Source organism: Amblyomma americanum, chromosome 11 (assembly GCF_052857255.1).
Source record: "Amblyomma americanum isolate KBUSLIRL-KWMA chromosome 11, ASM5285725v1, whole genome shotgun sequence".
Lineage (NCBI taxonomy): Eukaryota > Metazoa > Arthropoda > Arachnida > Ixodida > Ixodidae > Amblyomma > Amblyomma americanum.
In genome coordinates, this window is record NC_135507.1 from 40,771,080 (window position 1) to 40,791,505 (window position 20,426).

The following is a 20,426-nucleotide window of genomic DNA, read 5'->3' on the forward strand; positions in this document are numbered from 1 at the left end:
AAACAGGTAAGAAAACTGAAAGAACGAATATGTAAACGCTTCGGGTTCGAAAAGCGGCTTCATTCAGAAAAATTGCTGCATTCTGGCGAAGGCTTGTGCCGTTTCCGAAGCACTAATATTATAGTTATTGTGTTGTCTTGCTAATTTATATATATATATATATATATATATATATATATATATATATATATATATATATATATGTGCGTGTGTGCGTGCGCGTGTGTGTGTGTGTGTGTGTGTGTGTGTGTGTGTGTGTGTGTGTGTGTGTGTGTGTGTGTGTGTGTGTGTGTGTGTGTGTGTGTGTGTGCGCGTGTGTGTGTGTGTGTGTGTGTGTGTGTGTGTGTGTGTGTGTGTGTGTGTGTGTGTGTGTGTGTGTGTGTGTGTGTGTGTGTGTGTGTGTGTGTGTGTGTGTGTGTGTGTGTGTGTGAAGGAAGCAAACAGTCACCGAAACCATGGTGCACAGGGGAATGTTTCTATTGTTCTCTTTTTTTTCTTCGATTAATCTTAAGCTTAAAGAAAATGACTTATAAGGAAGCAGAAAAAACAACCATGCCGCCGGTGGGATCCGAACCCACAACATCCGAATATCGCGTCCGGTGCTCTACCAACTGGACTATGGCGACGGCTGTCCAATCTGCTGCTTTCGTGGGTATTTATGTTTATTGCGTGCAAGCGAACCTTGAGAGGGTTCACCAGCGCCACCCTCGTCCATAGCGGCGTACGTAGCACGTCCTGTATTACCGCGAATGTGACGCAGAACGTCATCTAACGACGAGGGCGAATACTCTGCGAGAGCCCTCTTATGCTACCTATGGCATCAAGAGTGCCAGAACCGAGACCCTCTTTAAAGTATCAGCAGACAAGGGAAATGAAATGAAGGGCTCGTCTGAGAAACATATGAAAGAAGCCAACTGTTATATATATATATATATATATATATATATATATATATATATATATATATATATATATATATATATATATATATATATATATATATATATATATATATATATATATATATATATATATATATATATATGACAGCTTTATGCAACACATGTCCAACAATAATTTTTTTTTTGCCCAGGAGAGTGTCACCATTCACCAATTCAAGAAGAAAATGAACAATGTTTTGAACACACTCATGTAACATTTTGTTGTATATACCTGCTGCATTTCACTGTTATTCGTCCTGTTCTGTGAAAATGTGTTTTTCTTTTCTACACCCCTTAATATCGTTCACTGTTGATGACTTCTTTAATATTATTTTCTGCCTGACCAGTGCTTGTGTAATTGCTTATGTGTAATTCCTGTCTCGCTATGTTTAATGTACCACTGTTCTCACTGATATGTTACTCTGCACCATCTGCATCGACGTGTAATGCGGGTGTTAGGCCTCGTCAGGAGACATCTTAGTCTCCTTTAGCGTCTCCCCGCGGACACCAAGTATTGTTGTTCGAAATAAATAAATGAATAAATAAATAAATAAATAAATAAATAAATAAATAAAGTTACGTGCGTGCGTGTGCGCGCATGTGTGTGTGTGCGCGTGTAAAGCGAGCCCATGAGCGAGGAAAACAACAAATTTTATATGCGAGATACATTTCTTTATCTAGATAAAAATATAGCTATTTAAAACGCTGTAAACGCACAAGGTGAAATGCTTCTGCCATTTTATTAGAAGATCAAGTCTCTTGGACTCATTGCGAAAAAGCATTTAATGAAAGAATTTTTTTATGTGATTCAAGGTGTTACAGTAAGGGCAGACGGCGAAAGGGAAGAGCTGATAAGCAATCTCAGGCGACGGATGTTTGGTAACAAGGCAAAGTACTTCGTGCACCAGTACGGCAGCATTTCTCCCACCCGTATACCGGTGACAATATCACTGTCTTAGTAACGTAAAGTATGTGGGATTTGAACACAAAAAGAAAGAATATGAAATGCAACATATAGACGCTACGTCGCGGAAGCACAATGAGTGCATTAGGTTTTTCTCTAGAATGCTCCAAGCCGCATGTGTTAAAGAGCAACTTTTGTGTGATATCGACTGTTCGTAAGGTCGAAGAGGTATTTATGAATAGTTTCATGGTAGTGGTATTATCGTGCGGGTTTAATTAAAGGAATGGAAACATGAGTATGGGGGGCGCAGTTTTGGGGTCGGAAAAATTAGGCTTCCTGCCGTTTTTTTGCGCGAGCTGACATAGCGACACAGTCCGGCATTTCAGAGCGATACCTCTAGTAGATGGAAAAGTTGATATCCGTGTCGGTACAATCCTTGACCTTGAATGACTTTGATAAGACAGCATAGCAACAAGATCATAGCTCAATAGAGTAAATTGCAGGGCTGGTCGGTTCATAATGCACAGATGTTGGAACCAGTGAAACTGACCCAGGACAAGACAGAGGCACGCGCAAAACAGGTGGTGTTGCGTGTGTGCCTCTTTGTCTTGTCCTGCGTCAGTTTCGCTGGTTCCACGACCTCAGCAACAGAGTCACTTAACGTGAAACTAGGCATAACAGGGGCTATACCACGGTCACCACGTCCTCCATCGTAGTCATGATGTTTGACTTTGACGCTTAATTTCTTACTTTTGACTTTGTATGCGCTTCCAGTCAGTGAAGACCTCGCTGTTATGACTACTATTTCACGTCAATGATGACTCACGTTAGTGGATTTACATGAAGGCGTGTCCCAATCACTTTTGCTTCAGTTGTAACCCGGCATGAAGAGCGAGCCTCGACCAGCAACGTATCTCAAGAATGGCTGTGGCTGCGTCGCAATGTTATCGTTGCTCCTTGGTATGCAACCACCTCGGGCCACCTCGGCTGGTATTGAACACTTGACCTCGCGATCGGCAGCCAAATGGCAAAGCAACAGGGTCATCACAGCGGGCACTATTCCTGTCTCTTAATTCTCAATATATAGTTTATATCGATTGCTACTCAAACTGGAGTTTATCAATATGCCACCTTGCCTTTCTTTTGAACACACCGATATCGAGCAGTAAGCCTCATATACAGTTAATTTTAAGATTACGGTGAAACAGTTGTAATCTGGTTCTATAATTTTCTTTTACGCTAGCGTTGCCTAACCACTGTTATTATCGTTTTCGTCGCAGGAAATGACGCACCCAAAGCGTCAAAGAGCATTCATATGCCAACATAGCTGCCACCTAAAGAGATAATTCTTACATTTATGTGATTCTTACAGAAAGTAATAGGAGGGATGCTTCAAATTTCCGATAATCATGAGAAGAACGCATTGTCTCATAGTACGTATTCATCCTTGCCTCTGTTCAGACCTTGGTGACTGCTAGTAGGTGTAAACATAAATTGTCCTGGAGGTAGTGTTAGAACATTCTAGAATGGTTCTTCAAAGCCTGACCGCAGCCGGATTCGGTCATGTTCAGGCCTTTTGCGATGCTGGACGCGTCATCATATTTCTCCGCTTCTAATGTTCAAGAAGGGCAGCGCTTTGTCTGTCAAGCTAGTTTTGAGCCTTCTGTAGCCACTGCAGTCCGTTGCTTCTCTTCTAGCTGGACGCCTATCTCGGGGTTTTTCGCCACCTTTTGTACGCGAGGTTTCACTGCGTCAACCCACTTGTTTTGAGCTCGATAGTGCGGTGAGCGCGCCTTAGTTTCCGGCACTTCTTTTGCCTTAGCGATATATCTGCCCTTATTTGCCGGCTTTTTACTTCATATGTGGCGCCATAAATAGACGACAAGGGCACCTCCATATCTCATGACATATAATTGGATTCATTCCACGACAATGACTGTAAAAGTATTTCCACCCAGGATTATGAAGAAATGAAAGCACTCATACAGCAACATTGAAAAATTCCTTCCTTCCGAAGACAATTCAGGTGTGGAACTGTCCACCAGCTAGCAAAAATTAGAAGGCCTTTAATAACATTTCTAAATGCTTCAAACGTTTTTGTCTATATTCCGTTTCCTACTTTATTTTGTAGCTTGTTCAACGGCTTTTTTTTTTCGTGTTTGCACCCCGCTAGCCGTGCGCGGCAATTATTGTTTTTTTTTGTTTTCTAGTCTTGGCCTGATGATATGTACGAGAAGAAACATACTATATTTTCTGCACAAAAACATACACAGCATTAAAAAATATGCTATCTGAGAACCTCTTCATACGTGTCATGTTGTGGGAAAGCGACGTGGCAACCGCATAATTTATACACCCTGTAGACGCATTTGTTTCAAAATATCATTTTTGAATAACTGAACTGTTCGTTTCGACAGTCAGAACTGAACAATAGAAAGCGATACGAGGACTATATTCTTAGAATTCCTCAGAAGGGATCTCGGCTTTTGCGCTTTCCATCGACTGATAAAATTAAAAATTTGATTGCTCTAGAAACAAATGTTAAGCGAGAGACACCCGTGCTTTCAATGTAAGATAGTACATAATTTCTGCTGTTATTTAAACAAAAAAAACACGGCTTTGCTCATTGTAGAGCCATAGGATTCAAGGCTTAGCAGGCACTGCTGGTGGCTGTCCGGAATTCTTTATCCCGTTTCTGCCAGTCTTTATTCTCATAGTTTGTAAAGCAATGCCTGCTGTATTTCCATGTGTTTTGTACATATATTACTAACTCTGATTTTTCATATCAGCCGCTGTATCTTGCATCCGCATCATGATGTTGGAAGTACTCAGGAACAAAAAGACAACATAAGGTTGTTTGCTCTCTATCAAGTGTTAAATATCAAAGAAAACATATAGTGGCAGACACTTACGCGGTGAACGAGTAGTTCGTAAGGATGGCGAAACTAAGTTAGGCCCAAAACTTGGTCAAGGCACGTATTTCATTTATTTTTTACATAGGACAGCTGCATTTTGAGCTAGAGCAGGAATAGGAGGTGCACATACACATGCAAGGTAAACATATATTACAGTAAAGCAAGCAAAAAAAGATGAAACGCCGAATTTTGCTTTCAATTCTGTAACAATAGTGAAATGCTTGATTATGATCACAATCGAAGCAGTTGTGTGGAATATTTTCCTTTAGCAGAACATGAAATCAAATAAAAATTTCGAGGAAGCTCGTCCCCACGTTAGTACTTTGTTGTGTCGTCACTTTTCTTTTCTTACCTATTTTTCGCCCAAATATAGTCGATTTAATGCAGAATGAACCAACTCGCCCGAACGAAAGTACTTTAGAGTGTAGCTTCTGACACAGTTTCATGTCTGGGAAAGTTTCCGCGTTTTGTTTTCCAGAAATCGCAGTTAAAAACACTTCACGCTTGGAAATTTCAAGGTATTTTATTGAAAAATCTATCTATTGGTGGTGACAGCAGGCACACCTCTATAATCTCGGTCAGTCAGCTTTTAGTCCCAAGAGCTTCCTGCCCCAACCGTTCCAAAAAACAGACATCATGTGAGTTTCATCCCGGAAGCAGAAAAAAATCATACTAGCTATATCATTCGAGAAAAGATGCTTCTGGTTGCAGTGAGTTATGTCGTTAGGCATAATCGAAGCAGCTCACTAATCAGATGCACCCCTGCTCCGCCACTCAATACACTAGGAGAAAACCAACTAAAATATAAACTGACAGTATATATACGCTCAATATTTCAGTTACAGTGACTTCACTGAGAAAGGCTAACGTACTACTGGCGATTAAAGTTTCTGGGCAGAGTCCCCAGCATTGGCAGCCTCCCACCATCCCACCATGCGCTGTAACACAAAGGTTATACCTCTCTGCAGCTCTTTGCCGCGAGCGGCGAACATCGCATATCATGCTAGCTTCCAACCACACCAATATACAGAAGACTTTTACGAGGTCGAGTGTATTCTATTCTCATATTCCTCAAATATGTCGCCGTAACAGACTGCCAGTTATTTTCTTCACGCGTCACAAACTATGGCCAAGTTAACTGGTTTCTCTTCGTCTTATTCTTGGTGAAAGAAAGAATTGTGGTGCTAACAATGTTAAGGTAACAAGAGGGCAGATCCGCTTTGTATAACCTCAATATTTTTTCGCACGTCTGCATTATTATTACAATGAATTACAGTGGCATGCGTATGCTCGCACACGGGACAGTTCAGACAATAACTCACTCGTCAGTGTCTTTGTGAAATTGTTATCGAACAGATATCAACTTACACCAAAGGCAATGCCTTGAGCTTCCTTTACCACAAATAGCAAAAGGGTGGCTAGGCTATCAGCGCGTTTCTGACTGAGTCTGACATAACACGGCTCAAACCTGAGGCACGTCGTTCGGAGAATATTTTTCTGAGCGTATTCTGTAAAATGAGTGATACATCTCCTTCTATCCTAACATGAGAGCAACTAAGAAACTGTGGCTGTAGCCTCTTCGCTTAGTTGTACGTTAAAAATAGGCGTTTGGTGTGAGACTCATAGTGTTTGTAAGTATCTCAATGCTTAAACATACGGCGTTGTGGCTGAGTAGTTAAAGCGGTCAGCGCTGAGCTTGACCACGTCTGTTCAAAGCGGCCTCGGTGGCAGCGTATGCACGGAGGCGAAATGCACGACACCTGTGTACAGCAGGCCTCGGAAGCGGGAAGAGTGGGTGAGGACACAAACGCGTGTTAATTACCACCTAGTCGAAATCACGAAGAAGAAATGGGCTTGGGCAGGGCATTTACTGCGGAGGAAAAATAACCGCTGGTCCCTAAGGGTAACGGAGTGCATTCCAAGAGAAGGAAAGCGTAGCAGGGGGTTGCAGAAGATTAGGTGGGCGGGTGAGATTAAGAAGTTTGCGGGGATACGGTGGTCACAGCTGGCAAAAGACAGGGTTAAGGATAGACATGGGAGAGACCTTTGCCCTGCAGTGGGTGTAGTCAGGATGAAGAAGAAGAAGAAGATGATGATGATGATGATGATGTATACAGCATGATGTTATTTCATTTTAGAGAAACGCGGTTCAGTTAGCCGACATTATTCTCGGGCCCATACCACGGCGCACCTAATGGACCGCGTGTTGATTTTGACGTTAAGCTCTATATACCTTTACAATAGCACGCACAGTTACTGCGAAACCTCTGCGGCATAGAAATATTTGGCACGACAAAATGAAGCCCTCGGCTCTGTAATTCCACAGCATGTTCCGACGATGCTTCAAACTATGTATATATTCCGAATTTTAGAATTTGCGGTGCTTTGTTGTAAACTAAATGAACTTCCGGATGTCACCTGGATATAGGAGTTGTTTCAGGGAAGCCAGCCACTAATTGCAAAAAATACGAGCTAAGGGGACACTTTTTGAGGCATAGTAATGCCAGTGGTGACATATGTTAAACAACACGCAAATCATGTTTAGTAAACTGATTTCCTAACTGCTTCTAGTTAACTTTTCAAATATTAACCCTAGGCATCTTATTTTAGAAATTCGAAGACAGGTAACCGCCGCCAAAGTGGCTCAACTAATATGGCCGATTTCTGGCGCCATTCTTAAACCGCGCGCGCTTGCGGGAGGGCGCAAAACGACGGAAATCAAATCGCGACACTCCGTGACGCAAGTACCACGCGACAATCTAAGCCCCGCCCGTCCTGCAGCTCAGTCCGCTCCTCGTCACTTCGATGCTGAAGCGCTGGGTGGGCAGAGAATGCAGGTCATATGTACGTCACGGAGTCTCGCGATTCGCTTGACGCTCTAAACCCTCCCACGAGCGCGCGGTTTTTGAATGGTCATCGCCTTTTAAAAATTCTAAGAACTGATATGGCTATTAGTGAAGCGCTGCAAGCTACAAATCTCTAACTACAATCTGGTGCCTATCGATAACAGCGAAAAAGTTAATGATTACAATTTTGTTAATCACTTTACTAGTTATTATGACTCGCGGGTGTTTTGACGGCCGTCAACATTTGTATTTTTATGGTGCAAAAAGCGCCTCTTCGCTAAAGAGCGTAGTTTTAAAATTTAGTGGCCTACTTCCCTGAAGCAACTGGGGAATATTAGCAAGTGTTAGTTGTCTTTTTAATTCAGATGAGTCTTTTTCATTTTTGTTTTATATGTACCCGCCTGTTTGAAGGGATTCGGCCCACTCAAAATAAACGGCACCTAAACGCTAAACGAAAACATCGCAGACAACGTCGGCCTACGAGCAGCTTTCAGTGTAATTAGACCTGAGAAACCCGGCTGATTTCACTGACACTTCTCCAGCGCGTTTATAATCCACTGATGTACAGCACCTTATAGTTCTCTCAAATCCTACGCTGTGTTTACACACCGAGTTAAACCTAATTACGACATGTATAAAGACGTCACAAAACAAGCCAATTACTGATGTCTCCGTTCAAAAGGCAAAGGCGTAGTGGGACGCCGAGCTATCATGATTCCATTATTTCGCATTGATGTCACGGTATCAGAGCATGTGGATCAGACTAGTATCTGAATAGTGAAGGGTGATTCTGAATCTGATTACTTTTACAAAAACAGGTAATATAAAGTTATTAACGAACTCACTGCATGCGAGGTCTTTTGGTTTCAATTTGAAACCACAGCGAATATTAAATTTTGACATTTTAAAGTGGCGTAACTAAATTATTAAGAAAATATAGTGACATGTTTCTTGTAGGCTTACATAAAGCTGCTCGAGGAAGACTGAGAAAACCGATACTCGCCTGGAAGGATTAGAGTGCCTATAAGAAGGCTGCTGTTTTTTTATTGCCAAAGCTATGGTATGTAACTTCTGCTTCAATAACTGTTTCGGAAGTGAACTATTTCTGCAGAAAAAATGACAAAAAATAAGATCACAACATGTGATTTGAACAACCACAGGAATCATGCCGTGTTTTCAACCACATTAGAGCGCTGATGCTGCTTTTCGGCGGCACACACAGCCCACCGAGATACAGGTATTTCTGAAATTTTACTGATACTACGAGTGCTACGCACGATGCCCCGAGTTTGGCAAAAATAGCAAGCTCCTCAAGCTGTGGCGACTCCATCAGGTGAATGACCTAACGGCATCAAGACAAAATTTTCTCTCGGAACAAGTTCAGTTTCATTCATTCTTCTAAATCCATTGTGGGTTTATCACCTCTTGGCTGTCATCTAATGTGCTACGCATGCAGCCGACAAAGTACGAGTCACGTGAGTGCACTCGGTGCGTTATTTTATTTGTTTATCGTTTCACCGAGTTAATTACCGGTGCAGGTAAGTACAGGACACAATGTTTAACCTGGATTTTCATTAAGGACTTTATGATACATGGTAAGTTTTTTATATTGCGCAAGATGCGCACTGAGTGCGCATCGTTCCCTGGTGCTGCGAGGGAACGATGCGGTCCGGTCTATAGGTGTGATGGCATTAAATTAACCAAATTATTTCGCGGAGCATAGAGGCTCTTGTCACGTGGCATGGTAGACGGAGCGTAGAATTTGAATTGAGGGGGCATCTGCAGTTTAGTTTTGCGCAGGAATGCGTGAAGAACTGTGAGGAGCGCCTCGGGCGGCGGCGAAGGAGTGGTGAAAAGTTGTTTGTTTCTGCCTCATTGCAGCTTCTTTTGCTTTAGCAAAGGCTACACTCAATAGCGGTATCTTAACAACAGAGAACACTTTTGCACCATGCATTGATACCAAATAAATATATGGATGGAAAACCGATGATCCAGCACAGTGAAGTAGGCATGCATGTGTCCATTTCACCGTATGGATTCAAATTGTCGCACTACGCTCGTTAGGCTCTGATCATCCGGCTTACTGTTTTTCTCCGCTTCTTTGCCTTTCACTGGAAAGTATAGAATTTTAGATCTCGCGCATTTGAATAGTGAAGGAAAGCACGATTACTTAACTTTTTACTACAGCTTGTCTAGTACCCATTTTGTAATGTGCGATTGACAATAGTTAAACCTGAGAGCTGCCTCACTTCTGGTAATGTTTGATAAGATCAGTTTCAACGGTGGCCTACGTCTCAACATTACACAAACCAAGGACGCGTACGAGGGGGCATCCAAATGTTTTAAATGAAAATAAAGAACTCATACAGATATAGATCGTTTTTTGAGCATAATAAGGTTCATTACCATGCATAGTTGCACAAATATCAAACCTTTATCTAAAACAATTTGCTTTCCACAAGCTGTAGAAGACATTAACCTGTATGATGCACAAAACTGAAGCCCTAGTGTTATAAATTGCCTCCAATAGAAGGGCGAAAACGCACACGAAATCGACGACAAAATGAAAGCTCTCTATGGGGATGAAAGTCCATCATATGAGACGGCTGTGAAGGGAAGAGGAGCTTTCAAAGTGGTCACATGTCTCTGACAGACGAGCCACTACTAGGTAGACCCTTAATCAAGGGTGATCGTGGTGAAGAAAGTGGAGGCCATTGTCCTCGACGACGGATTACCAACCATGGAAAGAGTGAAGTCGGAGACTGGACTAAGTTACGGAACTGCGTAGAAGTTTATTCATGAGGAACCGTACAAGAATGAGGTGTCTGCACGCTCGGTGCCTCGCTTGTGGACACCTCTTCAAAAGCTATTTCACCACGATGTTTTCCAGAAGAATTTGACGTTGTTGGAGCGGAATGAAGACTTTTTTTCTGCTCCCCCTAATCCACTTTATTCGCATGATCTTGCGACAAGTGACTTTTTTTCTTTGCCGAGATAAAGAGACCAATTTGTGGTTGTCAGTTTGCCGACAGAGAGGATATCATTTTCGAAGTGTAATGGTGGTTTTTGAGCAAAGCGGAGAACCTGTGCAAAGAGGGCTTGAAATAGATGAACAAATGCCGGCTAAAATGTGTGACTGCAGAAAGAGTACTTGGAGAAATTCGACCTCTGGAAGTAACTATTGTTTTTTTTCTCATCGTGATCATTAAAACTTTTGGGTACCCCTCGCACATTGACAGAACATTTGAGCAATATATCTCTAGTTAAATCATATAAACACGGGTCCTGGCGGTTTTCCAAACGCGTACACTTTGAAGTATTTGCTTAGACCGCCTATTTTTTTCACAATAGCACTTTGCCTTAACATACAGCTTAATTAAAAACTAATGGACTCGCACAGCACACTGTGCAAGCGGAGCTACTCTAAAGAAACCAGACTTTAATTTATGCTATACACAGAATTCCTTCAGAATTAGTCTTTTTCTTCATAAACATAAACTACCGAAAGCCTTAATTAGCGGTGAATAGCGTACGCTTTTTTATTTCCAAGCGTTTGATCGTTGCGATAAATAGGGTTGCTTTCATTCTGTGTACCAGCATCTCTAAAATACTTAAATGATTGAAAATACCCGGTCGCTCCTCCGGTCGCAGTTTACCCGTTGGACGCAACAAAATCTCGTTCAGTTCTTGAACACTTGGTAAGAGCCCTTATTTCAATGTGTGTGCCGCCAGCACATCCCATGATGTCAATGATATTGCTGAGAAAAGGAAAGGTTCCTAAATATAAGCAGTGTTGACCGCAGCCTTCGAATCAACGACCCTCACTTCTGCACAGAGCGTCGGAGTCGTCCCTTATGCTGCGAGTGAGAGTGGTCTGTTGACGTCCAATGTATCGGTCTGAGCCGGCGAATTCTTGTAAAATTCAGCTCCTATAGCATCTGAGGGCACAGCGCTACTAGAATGGGAGTGATTGAGGATCGCCACGCAGCCTCTGCAGATGTGGGCTGTCGCCTAGCTCGTCGCGACGCTAGCATATCTGCCTTTTCGAAAGCCGAAAATGACGCTGGAAGATTTCGTCGCTTTTCCCAATAAAGTGCTATATTCGGCCATATGGCATTTGCCGGCACTCGATGCAGTGGCCCAAGCCACTGCTGCTGCTGCGCAACCGGTACAGTGCGCAGCTGAGTTCGGAGCCTTTCACCACTCAGGAGTATGGCTCCATTTCGCCTATCGATCAAAACTATAATTGCACACCCCTGACGTGGCGTGTAATTCTTGTGCGCGTACACGGGTTAAGCCAAATGTGCCTGTCGGATACAAAACAGCCGCGCTGAAAGGCACCCGTAATTATGACGGTCGAAATGTAACAGATACAACGGATCTAACTGCTGATGAAAATATGAATTACTGTCGAAAAAACATTACGCGTTGAATCTTTCTGCTTTCTCATCTCGGACATGGTTGCATAAAACAACTGGCCGACGATTACGGTACTCTCTAATGAGACACTTCAGCGGAGCATGGTGTCGCGATATATTGAAGCAAATATTCAAGTACAAATTTTCTGGAAGCGATGGAAGCATTTAGAAAGGGAGTAGGCGCCACAGCTCACGTCAAGCTTCGCCTCTCTTCCCGACTTCTCGAGAGGGCTCGAACGATCTTGAACCGTCTGTCGGCGAGCACTGCTTCGCGATGGTCGCGGGGAGAGGAGCACCAGGGCTTTGAGTATTGGAATGCGATTGCGGGAGCGTGCGCCTTTCAGGAAGGAAGGAAGGAATGAAGGCCTCAGACGTTGCTGGCACATACCCACTACGGGGGAGTGGCCAAGACACAGGCGGTTAATTGCTGGAAACAGGAAAGTTTTGAGAGGAAAAGGAGTTGTAATAGGATGTAGCCTGATAGATTGGAAGACGGAAGGACAGGGGTCCTGTTAGCTTGGAGATCGAAGACGGGACAATGGCTTAATGTGCATAATAGTATACAATGCCTGTAAAGTTGCAATGTCGTAGTGTACATGTTCCTTAAGAGTCTTTTACTCCTTTTCCTTCGGTGCGCGCCCAGCGTTAGCGGCCTTACAATGGTCATATTGACACGAGGATTGGAAGTAGAAGAGGAAAGAGATCGCAGCCTCTAGAAGTAGCCGACGCTGAAGTGTAGGTCCGTTTTCTCTGGTGCCCTCGTTCAGCCGCTGCAGTTCCTTTTCAGTGTAACAACTGTTACACATCTGGTGGAGCAGTGCGGGGTACGTTTCCCGACCTGCGTACGCCTACGAGATAAAGACGGCACTCACACCGGTCCATCAGCGCCCAAGCCGCCGCCTCCGCGGTGAGACACCTGAGTTCGGGCCTCTTGACAACCCGACGAGGAAGACGCAGCCTCGACCGACGGTCCCACCGGAAATGGCCACAGACAGTAGGTTCCCGGCGCCCATTCTCTACCACACGCCGCGAACACCGCCATCTTTTCACGGCGACGTGTACGAAGATGCGGAAGACTGGCTGCACACCTTCGAGCGGGTCGCCCGCTACAACGGTTGGAGCGACGACCGTAAGCTCCATAATGTGTATTTTGCGCTCGAGGACTCTGCTAGGACATGGTACGAGAGCCACGAGAGCAACCTGTCCGCCTGGGAGACATTTCGCAAAAATCTCATAGCGACATTCCCCAATGAAGACCGCGGGGAGAAAGCTGAAGCTGCGCTTCGCTCCCGTAACCAGCGGACTAACGAAAGCGTCCGCATGTATGTAGAGGACATGACGCGCCTCTTCAAGCGTGCTGACCCATCCATGGCGGAGGAGACGAAGCTTCGCCACCTCATGCGCGGGGTCAAGCAGGAACTTTTCGCCGGTCTTGTGCGCAGTCCACCGCGTACTGTTGCCGAATTCCTCACGGAAGCGACTACCATGGAGACGACGCTCCTGCAACGAGCCCGGCAATACAATCGGGATGTAAGCACGCTTGGGCCCGCTGTTTCTTCGATGCCGCTAGGGAGTGATGCGGCCGTTTTACGGGACCTAATCAGGTCGATCGTCAGGGAGGAATTACAAGCCCTCCAGCTGCCTCCCAGCGCGCCGTCTGTTACATCGCTGTCTGAAGTCGTCCGGGACGAGGTGCGCCTAGCAGCACAGCAGCAACAACTGCCTGAGATCCCAAAACAGACTGAGGTCAGACCAACCTATGCATCTGTCCTCTGCCGGGCCCCAACGCCAGGCTACGACGTGAATACCGCGACTCACGCAGCGCAACAGTCTGGTCTTTCCCGTGTGCCTGCTCGACCAGCTTATCAGCGGCCACGGAAGTGTGAAGTGTGGCGTGCACCGGACCGGCGGCCCCTTTGCTACCACTGTGGTGAGGCGGGATATCTTTACAGGGCCTGCCCGTACCGCCGAGTGGGTCTACGTGGTTTCGCGCCCGACGACCCTTGCCCCCGGAATGGCGAACGACCATTCGAAATTGAAGCTCATCTGTCGGCCCGTCAGAGGCCTGGGACATACGGTCGCTACGATCCTAGGTCGTCATCTCCGCTGCGTTACCGTTCCCCAAGCCCTCGCCGAGACGCCGGCTACCCTGAGCGGCGTTCTCCCAGTCCACGCCCGGAAAACTAATTCCAGCGGTCTCCGGAGGCAAAACTGTCGGGAAAACTGAAGATCCTCCGCCGCCGATATACCGATACGCTGATTCCTCACCGGGGAAGGGTAGCGACAGCACCCGACGCGCTACTTCAGATTTGCGTGTGACGATTTACGGAACTGACACCATCGCTTTACTTGATACTGGGGCTGACTATTCCGTGATGAGCCACACCCTCGCCCAGGAATTGAGCAAAGTTTTGACACCATGGTTGGGCCCTAGCATTCGCACGGCTGGAGGTCACCTCATTAGCCCGGCCGGAAGGTGCACAGCCCGAGTCGGCATCCGCGGTTTCGTCTTCGTGGGTGAATTCGTCGTGTTGAGCGAGTGTTCGAGAGATTTGATCCTGGGCCTCGACTTTCTACAGGCAAACGGTGCTGTGATCGATCTACACGAGGCGCGAGTCACATTTTCGACGAAGCAAGCCGTGGCGCACAGTAACACAGAAGGCCCAGGAGTCAACGCTCTGCGTATAGTCGAAGACGACGTAATGCTGCCACCACGGTCCAGTGTGCTGGTGTTAGTGAGAAACGACTCGTTTCACGACTACGAAGGTATTGCGGACAGTCACCCTTCGCTGTTGCTCGAGAAGGGTGTGGCTATCGTGCTCGGTCGTGTTGAACTTGATGACGGCTGTGCGACAGTGTTTCTGACGAATTTCACGAACGAAATTCAGCACCTCGCCAAGGGAACGGCCGTCGCCTTCCTCGACGACGTGGATAGGTTGCCGAATCTGTGCCCCGTACAGGTGAATCTTCACGACGATGCCGCACCAAGTAACGCCCTTCAGAAGGTTAAAATCAACCCGGAGTTGTCACCTCATCAGAAGAACCTTCTGTCGTCGCTGCTACTTGATTTTAAAGATTGCTTCGCGGCGAGCTCCAAGGTCGGACGTACGCCGGTAGCCAAGCATCGCATTGTCACCAATTCGGCCACGCCACCAGTTTGTCAGCGTCCATACCGCGTTTCGCCTAAAGAGTGCGAAGCTATTAGGACGCAAGTCGATGAAATGCTTGCAGACGACGTTATACAGCCGTCAACAAGTCCGTGGGCGTCGCCGGTGGACCTGGTGAAAAAGAAAGACAACACGTTGCGATTCTGTGTTGATTACAGGTAACTGAATAATGTTACCAAAAAGGACGTATACCCACTCCCGAGGATCGATGATGCCCTCGACTGACTCCGGGACGCCAGGTTCTTCTCTTCCTTAGATCTGAAAAGCGGATATTGGCAGATCGAGGTGGACGAGCGAGACCACGAGAAAACGGCTTTCGTGACACCCGACGGTCTGTGCGAATTTAAGGTGCTCCCGTTTGGACTTTGCTCCGCTCCGGCCACATTTCAACGCATGATGGACACTGTTTTAGCTGGTTTGAAGTGGCAGACGTGCCTTGTGTACCTGGACGACGTGGTCATCTTTTCGTCTAGCTTCGAACAACACTTGCAGCGATTGCGCATTGTCCTTCAAGCTCTTCAGTCTGCACAACTAACGATCAAGCCAGAGAAATGCCATTTCGCCTTCTAGAAGCTCCGTTTCTTAGGACATGTTGTCAGCGCACAAGGTGTTCTTCCAGACCGCGACTGGACTTCCGCCGTCTCCAGTTTCCCACGCCCAACCGACAAGAAGGCCCTCCGACGTTTTTTGGGCCTCTGCTCGTATTACCGCCGCTTTGTTAAAGATTTTTCTCGTCTAGCTGAGCCATTGACTGCCTTGACTCGAGATGACACACCCTTCGTATGGGGAAGTGCCCAAGACGCAGCCTTCGAGGAACTCCGCTGCCGCCTTCAAAGTCCACCAATACTAGCTCATTTTGACGAGAATGCAGAGACTGATGTCCACACTGACGCCAGGAATGTCGGCCTCGGAGCGATCCTCGTACAGTGGCAGGACGGCGCAGAGCGAGTAATCGCCTACGCGAGCCGCACACTTTCTCGATCGGAACGGAACTATTCGACGACCGAAAAAGAGTGCCTTGCCCTCATCTGGGCTCTGAGTAAGTTTCGACCTTACATCTACGGCCGACCGTTTCGTGTTGTCAGCGATCATCACTCGCTATGCTGGCTGGCCAGCATTCAAGACCCTTCTGGCCGGTTGGCCAGATGGAGCCTCTGTTTACAGGTGTACGACGTTACGGTCGTCTATAAATCGGGTCGGCAGCACCAGGACGCGGACTATTTATCACGAGCGCCCGTGGAACCGGCTACGCAAGGCATCCCCGAAGGTTGCCCTGTTATTTGTGCCATTAGCATCTCCCGTATGGCGCAGCTTCAACGAGCAGATTCTGAGTTGGCGCCACTCGTTAAGTATCTGGAGGGTTTGAATTCTAATGTACCTCGTGTGTTTCACCGTGGACTACAGACCTTCATTCTGCGGCGTGGAGTTCTCTACAAGCGCAACTTTGACAGCAACAAAGAGACGTTTCTACATGTTGTGCCATCCCAGTTACGCTCCGAAATCTTAAGCGCGTGTCATGATGAACCATCCGCCGGCCACTTGGGGGTTAGTCGCACACTGGCAAAGATTCGGCTTAAGTATTACTGGCCCAATTTACTCCCATCCGTGCGTAGATACGTAACAAAGTGCCGGGATTGCCAACAGCGCAAATCTCCTCCTCTGAAGCCAGCCGGCCTTCTGGAGCCCATAGCACCACCAAAGACCCCTTTTCAGCAAATTGGGATAGACCTCCCCGGCCCTTTTCCGAAGTCGACCAGAGGAAACGGGTGGATTGCGGTCGCGACAGATTATTTGACCCGATACGCTGAGACCACGTCACTTGCAAACGGTACTGATGCTGAAGTCGCCGACTTCATCGTCCACAACATCGTCCTGCGTCATGGCGCTCCTGCAGCTATCATTGCTGACCGTGGAGCTGCATTTACGGTCCGCTTCACTCAGGCTGTACTCAAGCTCACGCACACCAGCCATAGACGTACAACAGCCTACCACCCGCAGACAAATGGCTTGGTAGAACGCCTCAACAGGACCTTGACCGATATGCTTTCCATGTATATTGATATCGAGCACAAGACATGGGACGAAATTCTCCCATACGCAACATTCGCGTATAATACCGCGCCGCAAGAGACGACGCAGTTCACTCCGTTCGAATTAGTCTTCGGTCGACAGGTTACCACCCCCCTCGATGCTATGCTACCCGTGGACCCCCCTGACAGCGAGAGTGAACTTGTCGACGTCGCCACCTATGTTCAGCGCGCGGAAGAAGCACGGCAACTGGCCAGACACCGCATTAACCGTCAGCAGCACATCGATGCTGTCCGCTACAACCTTGGACGCCGCTACGTTACCTACCACCCAGGCGACTATGTGTGGGTTTGGACGCCCGTTCGTCGTCGCGGCTGTCCGAAAAGTTACAGCGTCGCTACTTCGGCCCTTACCTTGTTGTCCGCCGCCTCAGCGACGTAACGTACGAAGTTGCACCAGCCTCGCCAGCTCGTTCATCGCACAACGGCAAGCGCAGCGACGTTGTGCATGTGGTGCGAATGAAGCCGTACTACGAGCGACCCCCCGAGTGACTTTCCGGCTGCATGTAGTCATATTCCGTGATGTCAGACTCGTGGTGTACCTCTTGAACACTTTTTCTTCCCGCTATTCGGTCTGACGGTAACACCGCATCGGGGCGATGCTCCTGAAGAGGGGGCAGTGACACGAGGATTGGAAGTAGAAGAGGAAAAGAGATCGCAGCCTCTAGAAGTAGACGACGCTGAAGTGTAGGTCCGTTTTGTCTGGTGCCCTCGTTCAGCCGCTGCAGTTCTTTTTCAGTGTAACAACTGTTACAATATAAGTAGATGGCTCATACTGAGAACAAAACGCTGTGAGTGGCTTGGAGGACACATTTCGTGCCGCACATTTCACACCTCAGCCTCCGTGAACTAAATGTGCCATACTCTCTCACTAATCGGGAGATAGCAGGAAGAAGTGCGCAGGTGAATCATGAGCGCGTTCCACAGCAGTCGTAGTAGACGGACCTCCGCTCATGCTGAGCTGTTTCAAATTATTTCGCCGATGGTTGAACAACAGAGCACCATAAAGCGCACTACTCTGGTGCCATCTCTGAGCGAGCGGCGCAACTCTATGCGTCCACGAGGCGCGCACGTGTTCGTGTTCATGTTCTGCGCTGGGTTCGAATCGTAAGCCCAGCCCTCTAACTAGTCAGCCACCTCGAAGGGCGCTCGCTACTGATCCGGACTTCCCGGGTCCGAACCCGACCGCGGTTGCTGCGTTTTGATGCGGGCGAAACGCTAAGGCGCTCGTGTGCTGTGTGATGTCAGTGCACGTTAAAGATCCCCAGGTGGTCGAAATTATTCAGGAGCCCTCCATTACTGCACCTCTTTCTTCCTTTCTTCTTCCACTCCCTCCTTCATCCCTTCCCTTACCGCGCGGTTCAAGTGTCCGCCTAGATGTGTGGCCGATACCGCGCCATTTCCTTACCCTAAAAAACCAATTTTCAATTTTCCATTTACGCCGATGCCAACATCAACGGACGCCGCTCAACCCACTGAAGGACGCTTAAGATCTCCAATCTAAAACACTATGACCAGCATTGTAACTACCTAGAAAACCGCAAAATGTTGTCGTCATGTCATGACAGCTCCTTGCTAGGCGTTAGCCTTCGGATGACGGCAATTACAAGAGATGCTATAAAGACTTAAACGTTCTCAAACAGTGGCGTAACAGAGAGCCTCGACATGGCCGTCAAAGATTAACGGCGACAAAGCTGCCGTGGCCCAGCAATATTGCAATCTTAGAGCAAAATAAAGTTTTTTACAGCCGAGCCGCCAGGGTGGCTCAATGGTTATGGCGCTCGGCTTCTGACCCGAAAGACAAGGGTTCGATCGCGGCCGCAGCGGTCGAATTCGATGGAGGCGAAATTCTAGAAGCCTATGTATTGGGCGATGTCAATGTACGTTAAAGTACCTCAGATGGCCGAAATTTCCGAAGTCCTTCACTACGGCGTCCCTGATAGGCTGAATCGCTTTGTGACTGTAAACCACATATATCATAAACCAAATCAGTCACTCTAGCTATTGAAAGAACCGAAAAGGCTTTCCATGTGAAAATGATGCATCATGTGTGGACTGTTTGCCTTCCCCCATGGGCAGAGAGATAATGTCTGAAATAGGACATACTCCTTTGAATCGAGCGAAAAAGGCATGAAAAACGGGGTTCCAGCGAGTGCGCAGATATATAGAGAACAATTCATAATATTACGATATAGAATATTGTGTCGATAATATAAAGCGGCGCTGGCGCTTTGCATTATGCCGTCTGGTGTGTATGAAACGTGGACGCGGCTCGCTAATGGTGTGCTTGTATTCAAACACGTGTCTTTAGTAGGTTGGTTAGTTGGCCTCAAATAAAGCTGGCACATACCCACTACGGGGGAGTGGCCAAGACACTGGCGCTTAATTGCGGAAAAAAGGAACGTTTTGACGAGAAAAGGAGTAGCAATAGTATATACGCTGACAGATTAGAAGACGCAAAGACAGCGGTTCTGTTAACTTGGAGATCGAAGACGGGACAACGGCTTAATGTGCATAATCGTATACAACGCTAGTGATGTTTTAATTTCGTACTGACTGTGAGCGGGATGGAAAAAAAATAGGATGGGAGCCGATGCGTTTCTTGAAGGAAATTTAGCACAGCAGAGCGCACACTCCTGTCGCTTCGTCCGAGCTTGCAAAGAAGCGCCAATGGAAAAAAAAAAACCGCAGAGGGCACAGGCATACCCAACTGGTGAAACGAAATTTGCAATATGCGCCTCCACAAATAAGAAAAGCGGCGGCAGAACAGCAGGAACTGATCTGCTGTCTCAGGCTCCGCACAAAAAAGGCACAGTAGAGAAACCGCCAGTCCAGATTTGTGTCACAGTAGAAATTTAGCAGAGGAACCCGGCAACGCATTGTATGCTCCTCTCTTTGCCTTTGCCTTTACCTCAGTAAATATGACCCCTTGTTGTTGTTGTTGTCCTCATACTATGGCACATAAATATAGCAACTGCTCTTTTAGATCGTTCCGCTTCATCTTCGTTCCCTGCTTTCCGCCGAGGAAAGTATGGGAAAACCTGAGCGACCGCAGAACGCAAGGTATCCTGCATAGCAGTCCAACTTCAATAACGAACGTTAGCACTGTGTGCATGATTTTTGTAGCCTTTGTCTGCGCGTAATTATT

The 20,426-nt window shown here is 46.8% G+C and overlaps 1 long non-coding RNA gene across 1 annotated transcript in view; it reads right to left on the reverse strand.

Annotated features, from left to right (window-relative positions):
- LOC144111524 (uncharacterized) overlaps positions 1-12,299 on the reverse strand; it is a 74,088-nt gene extending 61,789 nt beyond the window's left edge. Inside the window, exon 1 of the long non-coding RNA XR_013310074.1 lies at positions 12,219-12,299. This is a non-coding gene — a long non-coding RNA (uncharacterized LOC144111524). The remainder of the gene's footprint in view (positions 1-12,218) is intronic.
- Between the last annotated feature and the right edge of the window lie 8,127 nt (positions 12,300-20,426).